Here is an 11,512-nt window from a genome sequence, read left to right on the forward strand (position 1 = left end):
ACTTGCGATTGATGCCGTGTCGTCTTGGGCCACCGATCATGGCTTCAAGTTCTCTGCGTCTAAGACTTGTGCTATGACTTTTACTCGGAAGCATGTCGTTCTTCGTCCCTCTTTATCGCTTTATGGTCAACCCATTGTGTACAGGGATTCCGCGAAGCTTTTGGGGGTTAGTCTTTGACACTCGTTTGTCTTGGTCAGCCCATATCTCTAACCTCCGAGTTGAATGCTCTAAGGCCCTTAACCTCCTTAAGGTTTTGTCCCATACTTCTTGGGGAGCGGATAGCGCACACTCCTCTATTTGCACTCCTCTCTCGTCCTGTCTAAACTCGATTATGGTTGCCCTGCATACTCTTCTGCTTCTCCTTCTACTCTTCGCCGTCTTGATGCTTTGCACCATACTGGGTTGCGTCTCAGCTCTGGTGCCTTTCGTTCGACTCCCGCCCTTAGTTTGTATGTTGACACTGGCTTTCTCTCTCTTCCGGACCGCCGTGATCGCTACAGTCTTCGCTATCTTGCGCGGTCCTTCCAACATCCTTCTTCTCGCCTCTGGCGTGCATTGACTTTTCCTCCTCCTGTGGTTCCTGTTCCTCTTCATTGTCTCCCACTTTCTGTCTGGCTATCTCGCTTACAGGATTCTGTTTCTGTTCATATTTCTAATGTTTCTCCTCCTATTGTTCCTTCCTTACCTCCGTGGAGAGTCCCCCTTCCCAAATTTTGTACATCCTTCACTTGTATTACTAAAGCCTTTACCCCTCCTACAATTCTGAAAAGCCTCTTCCTTGAGCACTTTTCTTCGCACTCCCACTCTATTTCCATCTTCACCGATGGGTCTAAGTCTGCGGACGGTGTGGGCTATTCTGTGGTTTTTCCTGACCGTACTTGTGTGTGTCGTCTCCCTTCGGAGGCTAGCGTCTTTACGGCAGAACTTTATGCTATTCTCTATGCTCTTCGTCTCTTGCTTTCTCATTCTTATTCCTCCTTTGTGGTTGTAGTTGACTCTCGTAGTGCCCTCATGGCTCTAGGGTCCTTTAATCCATTCCATCCGGTGGTCATCGAGATTCAACATTGGCTGTTTCTTATTTCTAGTAAATTTTAATCGGTAGAGTTTTGCTGGGTTTCCAGCCACATTGGTGTTTCTTTCAATGAGCGTGCGGATGCTGCCGCTAAGGAAGCTATCCGTTCTTGTCCCATCTCCCGTAAAGGTATTCCTTATTCCGACTTTTATCCTGTTATTCATTCTTCCATTCTTGCCCGTTGGCAGGGTTGTTGGTCCTCTGTGGTTGGTAACAAGCTGTGTACTCTCAAACGTAGTGTGTCCCCGTGGCCTTTCTCCTGCCACCATAACCGGCGGTGGGAAACTGCTTTGGCACGGCTACGGGTTGGTCATACTCGTTTAACCCACGGTCACTTAATGGAGCGCTGCCCTGCTCCTTATTGTCCCAATTGCGTTGCCCCTCTTACAGTTGTGCATATCCTTGTTGAATGTCCTGACTTCCAGGACGAGCGTGTGTCTTGCTTTCCGACCGTCCCTCGCGGTCACTTGTCCCTCGATAGAATTCTAGGTGAATCGGATACTTTTGATATCGTTCGCCTTATGCGTTTTTGTTCTCATATTGGCATTCTTGGTGATATTTAGCGCCCTCTGATTATTTCGCACTTTGATGGTGCTACATAGCCTTCTCGGTTTGGTGCCTTCTTTTGATAATTACCTTACCTTCTTCACTCCTTTCTTTCTTTCCTTCCACATATAATTAAGGAGTACACAGAATCTATTCTTTAAAAGGGCAACCTCAAGATGGAACTTTACATACAAAACTATATGGGACAACATTTTTTAATCTCTACCGTAGCACTGAGGTGTTCCAAGCCCGGCTAAGCGTTCACTCCCGCAGTAACTAACGTGTGGGCGTGTTTGCACAATCCAATTTATTAAGAACAGTTTGGCTGTTACAATGTCTTGTCTGGCTTTGGTTATGCTCTGTATTTCGGCTTTCCTAGCAGGACACTCCGGTGAGACGGTAATATGGGCGTGTCTCAACATAGAAGACAGTGTTGGAACTAAGCTTGGCAATTCCTGTAGTAGGAAGCACGCGGAGGAAGAAACTTCAGAGGTAGTCTCGACCACTGACAGACGCAATCGTTTCGGCGTTTATCTGCACACGCTGCGGTTGGGATGCCGTTTCCCAGTGGGACTTCTCAGCAGAAGTTGCACCTAACCAGACATCCAGGGCACACCTCTATAACCCCACGGGATTGACGGATACCTAATACCTGGTTTCCTGCACAGATACTGCATCTCTGCCCCTAGCTGTTGCATTTCTGGACGTAGTGGGTGCATTGGTAACATATGAAGCATTGGAATAGGCGGCAGTATCGTTCGCAGGAGATCTGATGGGGTGAGCAGGCAACAACAAAACATTTCAGGGCGATGTCGGCCGCGAGGGTAGCCTCTGTTGGAGATTTCAGGGTGATCTTTAGGGTGGGTCTTAGGTTTCCATCCTGTCTGGGTTCCGTGGCGGCGGTGCTGCTCCCCCCTCTACCCCGTCACTGTGCCAGGGTGCTGTGTCCTCTCAATCCTCTCCTGATTCCATGCTTACATCCCTCTTTACGAAATTCAAGCGTACTTCTGGTCCCTCGCTGGATATCCCTAACTGGGCCGAGAATCAGTGGTTCAAAAAGTTGTCTAGTCCTTGAGGCTCAAAATACAATCATCCAGAGTCTTCAGACTGAGAATAAAGCAAACCGCGCGAACCTCCACCAACAACAACAAGAAATAACCCTTCTTCGCGAGGGTATTAGAACCTATAAGGCTAGCCAAGATCAACGCCAGCATGACTTGAATGATTTCAGTGAGGAAAACATACGTCTGAAAACTGATGAAGCCATAAAAAAACAAGAGGAAGTTCTCAACAAAATGAATATGTATCAGTACATTATCCGCCCAACATTCCATCTCCCAGGATGAACAAGACCAGCATAAGCTGCTTGACTCTGTTGTTGTGTCGTCTGTTGGAAATTTCCAACACTAATACAATACAGTTGTATTATTATTAATTATTACTAAAATCTACTAATTACTGTAGTAACTAAAATTAACCAACAGTAGGGTTCACATGAACTAATAATGGTATCTGTACAATAATGCTAGAATTCTTACGTAACCAAACACCAGTATTGCGTCAGATTCTACCAAAGTAAACACATTTATATCCAGTGTGTTAGATAATTGAGTTTGATTCTCTAAAAACAACAGTGTTCTGTGTGATAATTATTTACCGATAACCTGACTCCCAAATAATGCCAAATCGAGCATTTCTAGTTACAACTGTTATCTGGTAATAAATTTAACGTCATGCGTGAATGCCATGGAGAGAATTAAATTCATCTCCATTGCTCGTTTACCATCGTAAAACGAGCAAATAATAATATTTAACTCCCCTGAATTATAAACCCGTCATTATCCAAGCATTTTAGTCGCAATTGCGAGAAATAATATTATTCGTAGTAAATAATTTGTGTAGCAAATGCGGGACGCGGAGCGGGGCAGGGTGAGAAGCCATATTAACGAGAGAGGGTGTGGAGGCGTCGAGTTGAGAGGAAAGTCGCCAAAGTGCGGTGTGAAGACTTGTTGCGGAATTGAGCAACTCGTTTGGTGTCAGTGTCATAGGATACATTGTGGTGAATCGTCAACAAGAATTAACTTGACATTCAGCCCGGAACTTGTCAATTTGTTCCGTGTAATCCCTCGTGACTGGCCAGAGAAGCACGTCGACATCTAGGCCCAGCTAGCCACCACGTGTTCGCCATTGCGACGCTAGAGCCTGGGACGCGAGTTTCGGCAAGCTTCAACTTATACAGTGCCCTATTAGCTAAGTACACATATTCCCTTTTGATGCATCATTAGAGATTGTTTACAGCAGGGTAGCTTGTCGTCACACCGAGCGACATAAATAAAACACATGTTAGTATATTTTATCACTCTCCATTCTCAATTTCTTGAATATAGATATTTAGCAGCCTAATATGTTGCTACGTAATATATCTTGATTTACAGCTTGCGTGTGGAGAATTCCCCGAGCTGTTACTTTCCCGTGTTATTCATCTCCCAGTGTTCCATGATGAATTCCGGAGATTCCGAGGATGATTCATGACTGATGTCTTGGAAAACGTCTTCAAGCTAAGACCCTTTTCCGTATTCAATTATTCAAATTATTTGTACTGTATTATTACTATTGATCACTGTGCACTGGATTTAACACGTGTTTATTATAATCATTAATTTCTGATATTCATAATCTATGTTCTTAGTGGTGACAAATTCTCTATTGATTCTCTAATTGGTCATAAGATTAGGTTATTACATAATGAACTGGTGTACAAACCGCACTAGTTCCTAGACATATATGAAGTTCTAGCAATAACCCCCCAATGTAGGTGTTTGAGGCTTTGATTCAAGTAAATTATTTATACAGCCCATTAATTATTCAAGTGATTATAATTTCTAGTATTTATCCATAGTTACTGGTTCCTCTAGGAATTTCAAATGATCACATTTTCTTAGTTTCCCTCTTTACTATAAAAGCGGGTGGTCCTTCGTAATTATTTTATTACTTTAATAATTAAATAAATAGAGTCAAGCCCCAAATGTCCCACAATATGGTCCTTCGAACTGGATAAACATAAATTATAAATATACATACTAATTAGTAATAACTAATCACTGTGATGTAGTCTAGACTAACCATTTTAATTAATTGTGTCTACCAACAGTGTAACCCATAGGTTAGCCTAAGTCACACCAATTCATTGCTACTTTCACCTCATGTATAAGGTAGCACTCGTGGGACACAGTTAATTGCCCACAAAACTTAGGCCTACACTTCATAATGAAGTAAATCTTCAGGTCACCAGGAGCAACAGCTCATAACTTGTATATTAATCACTAACACCAATTATGTGTTAACTATTTGGGCTATACAAATATTTCAATATATGACTGTCAGCAGACTGTCCATTATAGCCTGAATTCATTCCATAATTACTGATTCACTCAAGTCAGTGGATCATTAACATTTAGGATCCAGTACACTAAGATAAATTACTGATCCCATACTAGTTAATTATTACTAACCCTGATAACATTTTATTCCACAATTAGGAGTACATTCAGGAGTTAGATATTATTTACGGCAGTAGAATACTTGCCAAACACAATTAATTCTCTTGTGTTCATTTAATTTCTTATACACATAATTCTACCAGTGTATATATTATATAAAACTATAAAATCCAAAAAAAAACAAAAATACAGCACAATTATTTGCACATTAATGCACCACAATATAATTGCCAACCTTTATTAGGTAGCAATTAAGGCTGTGATTGTGCTGAATTTGGCACAAACACAGACTAAATAAATTTGTAGTTTCTGAAGGTAGAAATTCTCACGACTAGGCTTGAGCTAGTTAGTGACACATATATATTATTCATTTTTGTGCTGACCCTATCAAGGGTGGGATTAACCATTTATTGTGTAATTATATTTATTGCATATTTCTATGTACATCTTTGAGTGTTACTGTAAGTTCACTACCCATCCAAGGCTGATTTTGAAGAGCTAAGCTAAGGAACACCTGTAGTGAGACCAAGGTACCACTCAAATCTTAGTTGCTTATTGTTAGGTAGGTAGCTAACCTCTAAATGAGGTAAATTACAACCAGCCTCAAGAAAATATCAGGCTGTCAATAATTATACCTGCTCTACATCAAGGAGCAGACACCATAGCTGTACAAGTAGCTATATATGCCCTATAAGGCTCAAATTTACCACAAGAATGACTCCTCTAGAAAGGAATGCAAGATTCTTGACAATTCTTAAAGTTCACCTAGGAGAACTGCTTATCAGATGTGACAACTGTATAGAAACTAACCCAGTTGACGTCTACAGACTAGTAAGTTCCACAAGGATCGCTAACCAAAAATATGATTATATAAAGACTGTAATCGAGTCTCATAGGAATTTACTCCAGGTCGGTCATACTGACTCAGACAAATTACGTCTGACAGAATCTGATCTTGATGACTATGAACGTAGCGTTCAAAACAGGTTAAACCGATATAAAAGGGTGCTTGCGAGACAAGATATTCCCGAGTGGATAGAACAGATCATTAATAGACCTACACCCGAGCAAGCACCCAGCTCAGATGAAATACTTGAGCTACCTCAAGATGAGGAGAATCCTCTAATCAATACTGATCACTATACAGAATCAACAACAAAAGTTCAACCTTCATTTTCTAACCTCTCATCTAATACAACTTCACGTGATGATTTGTTTACAGAGTCTGATCAATTTTAAAATAAATAAATAAATAAATATGTTTATTCAGGTAAGGTACATACAGTACATACATACAAGTGATGTTACATTAATGGATTGATATATAGATAGAGCTAGTACATACAATGCCTAAAGCCACTATTACGCAATGCGTTTCGGGCAAGAAAAACATTAATATCTAGAACTTAATACTAATTGAGCATAAAGAATAAAAAGTGTTGAGAACAAATACAAATAAAGATAAAAAAAAAGGGGGGGAACATGACTGAAAAAACAGCACAAATACAATAGGTTGACAAACAGTGTTGATTAAACAAAAAAAATTACAGACATGGGTTGACAATAGAGGAGTGAGGTAGGTTACAGGGAATTTATTAGGTAGTGTTTAGTTTTTATCTTAAACTGGTTGAGAGAGGTACAGTCTTTAACATGGTTGGGAAGGTCATTCCACATTCTGGGTCCCTTGATTTGTAGAGCATTTCTAGTTTGATTAAGTCGTACTCTAGGAATATCAAAACTGTATTTATTTCTGGTGTGGTGCTCATGGCTTCTGTTACAACCTTCAATGAAGCTTTTGAGGTCAGGATTGGCATTACAGTTCAGCGTTTTATATATGTATAATACACAAGAGAGAATGTGCAGTGACTTAATATCTAACATATTCAGAGATTTGAGTAAGGGTACCGAGTGATGTCTGGGGCCAGAGTTGGATATTGTCCTAATAGCAGCTTTGTGTTGGGTAATAAGAGGACGTAAATGATTTTGGGTAGTAGAATCCCAAGCACAAATACCATAGTTGAGGTATGGATAGATGAGGGAGTAATAGAGAGTAACCAGGGCAGGGCAGGGTACATAATATCTGATCTTAGAAAGAATGCCAACAGTTTTTCAAACTTTTTTTGATATATTTAGAATGTGACCCTGGAAATTCAGCTTGTGGTCGATGAGAACGCCAAGGAATTTGCCATCTAATTTGTTACAAATTTGGGTATTGTTTATTTTGAGATTTATCTGATTAGAGGATTTATTGCCAAACAGAATATAAAACGTTTTGTCAATGTTAAGGGTGAGTTTGTTGGCAGTTAGCCAAAGATGGACTTTCTCTAGCTCAGTATTTACTGTGGCATTTAGAGCAAGGGGGTCAGGACTGGAGTAAATGAAGGTTGTGTCGTCAGCAAATAGAATTGGTTTGAGGTGTTGGGAGGCATTTGGAAGGTCATTAATGTAGATGAGAAAGAGGAGAGGGCCAAGTATGCTGCCCTGAGGAACACCAATGTTGATGGGTAGGGTGGGAGAAATTGTATTATTCACAGAAACATACTGGAGCCTGTCAGTAAGATAAGATTTGAGGTATTGCAGGGAGTGTCCTCTGACTCCATAATGATGTAATTTAAGAAGAAGGTTTTGATGGTTGACAGTGTCAAAAGCCTTACGCAGGTCCACAAATAACCCAACAGGAAACTCCTTTTTATCAAGAGCTGCGTGAATTAAGTTAATCATACTAATAAGTGCATCGTTAGTGCTTTTTTTTGGGTCTGAAGCCATATTGACAAGAGCTAAGTATATTGTGTTTGGCTAGAAAAGAGTAAAGCTGCTTGTAGATTAGCTTTTCGAATATTTTTGAAAAGTTAGGCAGGATTGATATAGGTCTGTAGTTGTTAACATCTGTGAGATCACCACATTTGTGGACAGGGGTTACTCTTGCTTTTTTTAGAATGTCAGGAAAGGTTTGGAGTTCAAGTGACTTGTTGAAGAGCAATGCAATAGCAGGGGCTAGAGATCTGGAGGCTTTTTTGTAAATTAAAGTTGGTATCTCCTCGAGGGCACTAGACTTGGTTTTAAGGGAAAGGATTATTTCATTGACATCAGTGGAACTAGTAGGCTTTAGGTACAGAGACTGTTGATAGTTACATGTAAGATAGTCCTTAACATCAGTACAGGAAGATGGAATATCATTTGCAAGGGATGACCCAATGGAAGAGAAGAACCTATTGAACTTAATAGCAGAATCAGAGGCTGAAAGCTGACCAGCGTTATTGGAAAGGAGTGTTGGTTTGTTATTTTACTTTATAAAATTTTACTCTTAAATCTAATCTTACCCTATTCCATTTATATTTTAAATTTATTTGTATTGATCTATGTCATTTATTGAAATCAATTATTGATCTCATTTTTGTTCTTTTAATTAAGTTCATACTAATTATAAGTTAAAACTAAGCTTAATAAAATTTATTATCTTTAAGATTATTTTACTTTACAATTATCATTTGTCAAATTTTCTTATATATTCATCTTGACAGTCTCTACTGATTTTTTGTTCTCTCCAACAAACTTGTGTATCCTCCATGGCTATCTAGTGACCTTAATTCTACCTCTAATTGTTTCAATTCTTTGTTTACTTGCTTTTATTGTTGTGTCTTGCCATAATTATTCTCTAATTTAGCAGACTCAATACTTTGTAAGCTCTTATTGTATTGTTATATTATTATATTGTTGTGTTTTGCTATAATTACTTTCTATTTTACAGCAGATTTGTCTTTCATCTGTTCATGTAATTGCTTATCTTATTGTATCGTGACATTCTTTTCAATATTGATATATATTATCTGTCTATTGTTACTTACAGTGTACCTGAGAGTACCTGTAAGCAATCTACCTCATTTTTTCATTTTTGCTCATTTTTTTTATTATTGCTTAGTCTTGTTTATATTTTTGTTTTGTATATCTATATCTTGTGTTTTGTATAGTCCATGTTTATATGTTTTTTTCTGTAATCTCATTTATTACCTAGGTTGCCTAGCCTAGCCATACTCCCTTACTCCATTGTACCCCTGTAAGCCCCTTTGTGTTTGTTTGGTACAGTATTGTGTACATTTTTTTCTTTTTTTTTCTCTTGTTTTTCCTGCAATCAGCTTTTTTTATGCAGTCAAGTATAGACCCAGAACTTAACCTTTTATCCACTATCTATGACAATAATCACTTTAATGATCTAAATTGCAGATATTTTGCAGCACATGATGTAAACAATGTATTAACTCATAATCACAATATCTCTGTAATCAATTTGAACGTTAGATCCCTAGGTAAACACTTCGATGATGTTAGTGCCTTGATTGAGAGGTTATGTTGGTCCAGATGTGATCTAGAGTCGTAGCAGTACTATCAGTGATTCTAGTTGGTCTAGTGATTAAGGGTATGAGGAAGCATACCAGCCACTACCAGCTCAAACATCAGCCACTACCTTGGACCACATATGGACAAACATAACAGCTCCCCTTGTATCTGGTATAATCTACGACAGAACAACTGACCACTATCCTACCTTTCTCATAGCGAACATGGACATAACACCACCAAAAAGCAAGAAACTTTCATTTAGGCTACACAGTGAATCAGCTTTAGACAATCTTACAGAGGCACTTCACAATATTAACTGGGATTCTGAATTCAATAATACCCATGATATAAATTCATTAGCTAACCTCTTCCTCTCCAAAACTCTAAGCCTCTACAACCTTCATTGTCCCCTTCTTACAAAGCAAGTAACTGACAAAAGATTAAACAATCCATGGCTCACAAGTGGCATTCTCAACTCAATCAACAAGAAACATGAATATGAAAAGAAAGTTAGGATTGGCCTAGTTTCAAAGGAAGTAGCTAAAAGGTACTCATCAATGCTTACCAGTATCATAAGAAAGGCAAAACTTGCATATTATGTGAATAGATTCAATGAAGCAAAAGGCAATATGAAAAACACTTGGAAAACTATCTCTAGTATCCTAGGAACTAAACAACACTCACATAATCAAATAAAACTCTACAAGGATGGGGATATACCGTCAACTGATTTAGAAATGGCAAATGAATTTAATAGTTTCTTTTCATCGGTTGGTGCTAATCTTGCCAGTAAAATCCCACAGACTCAGACACATATTAACACATATCTCTCAGGCAGCTATCCAAACTCTCTTCTCATTTCACCAATCAGCCCGGCAGATGTTGTGTCCATCATACACTCTCTAAAAACCAAGGCAGGGAACACCAGTGAAATTCCGTCCATTGTGTACAAGAGAGCCTCCCATGCCTTTGCCCCACCCATAGCACTACTGTTCAACAAATCTATAGAGTGTCACACCTTCCCTGATATCCTCAAAAAAGCAAGAGTAACGCCAGTCCATAAAGGAGGCAATCCGGCGGACATAAACAATTATAGACCAATATCAAATCTACCCATTCTATCAAAAATATTTGAAAAAATTATTTACAAACAGCTCTATTCCTACCTCGTAAAATTCGACATACTCAGCCCCTGTCAGTTTGGCTTCCGGTCCCAAAAGAGTACCAATGATGCAATCATTAGTCTCCTTGACATTATCTACTCAGCCCTTGACAAAAATGAGTTTCCGATTGGACTCTTCATTGACCTAAGAAAAGCCTTTGATACTGTTAATCACAACTACCTCTTACTTAAACTCCAGCATTATGGAATCCGAGGCCTTGCCCTTGACTACATCCGATCCTATCTTAGTGACAGACACCAATATGTAACCATCAATGATACAACTTCTTCCACTCTACCAATTACCGTTGGAGTGCCACAGGGCAGCATCTTAGGACCTCTTCTATTTCTTATATATATAAACGATCTGCCTAATGTCTCTAATATTCTCAAACCTATATTGTTTGCTGACGATACTACCCTTATCTACTCAAACCTCAACCCACATACACTAAATAATGTTGTGAATAATGAATTAAAAAAAGTCCACTTATGGATGTCAACGAACAAACTAACATTAAACATCGAAAAGACTTACTACATCTTATTTGGAAGCAAATCATCAAATGCAATTCAGCTACAGATAGACAACATTAACATCAGTAATAAAAATGATGGCAAGTTTCTTGGCCTATTCCTAGACAAGAGACTCAACTTCAGCACCCACATTCAACACATAACTAAGAAAGTCTCTAAGACAGTTAGTATACTCTCCAAAATCAGATATTATGTTCCTAACTCTGCTCTCCTCTCACTATATTATGCACTAATCTACCCCTATCTTAATTATGGTATCTGTGCATGGGGGTCTACCACTGCAAACCACCTTAAGCCCATCATCACACAGCAAAAATCTGCTATCAGAATAATAACTAACTCTGCTTTCAGACAAC

Source organism: Procambarus clarkii, chromosome 73 (assembly GCF_040958095.1).
Source record: "Procambarus clarkii isolate CNS0578487 chromosome 73, FALCON_Pclarkii_2.0, whole genome shotgun sequence".
Taxonomy (NCBI): Eukaryota; Metazoa; Arthropoda; class Malacostraca; order Decapoda; family Cambaridae; genus Procambarus; species Procambarus clarkii.